Raw genomic sequence first — 579 nt, forward strand, 5'->3', positions numbered from 1 at the left:
TTTTCTAAGACTAATCAATAGGAAAGTCCTATGGCTAGACCTAGGCTACTAAAGAAGTTTCTAGACCTCAACCAAAAGTGAGGTCAACAAGGCTGCCTTCTGAAGACCAATTATCCCACCATAGGTTTACGAAACCTTCACCAATCTCCTAGACAAACATTTTTTCAGCTTCTTCCCTAACCAGTAGTATCTTTTTCCACATAGAAAAGTCACCCAATCCAACAGATAAATAAGTAGGATGCTTCTGTTTGCAGTATTTACCCCATAAGAATTCAACCCAAAGGGAGTCCTGGAATCTGAATTTAATCCAAATTTTACAAAGATTATTGTGCATTATTTGAGGAAAGGACTTAAAGTCTAACCCTCCTTCCATTAAGGGTTTACAAACCTTAGCCCAAGTGGACCAGTGTTTTTGTTTCCTTTGACCAGCCCACAGAAATCTATTGAACATTCCTTCTAATAGTCTTTGAGTAGCCTTCTTCATAACATTCATTTGAAAGAGATAAGATGGAATGGCAGATAAAACACTCTTTTGAAGGGTTATCCTACCTCCATTATATTAATAAGAGTTCTCCATAT

Source organism: Phalaenopsis equestris, unplaced genomic scaffold (assembly GCF_001263595.1).
Source record: "Phalaenopsis equestris unplaced genomic scaffold, ASM126359v1 Scaffold233621, whole genome shotgun sequence".
In the NCBI taxonomy this organism is placed as follows: domain Eukaryota; kingdom Viridiplantae; phylum Streptophyta; class Magnoliopsida; order Asparagales; family Orchidaceae; genus Phalaenopsis; species Phalaenopsis equestris.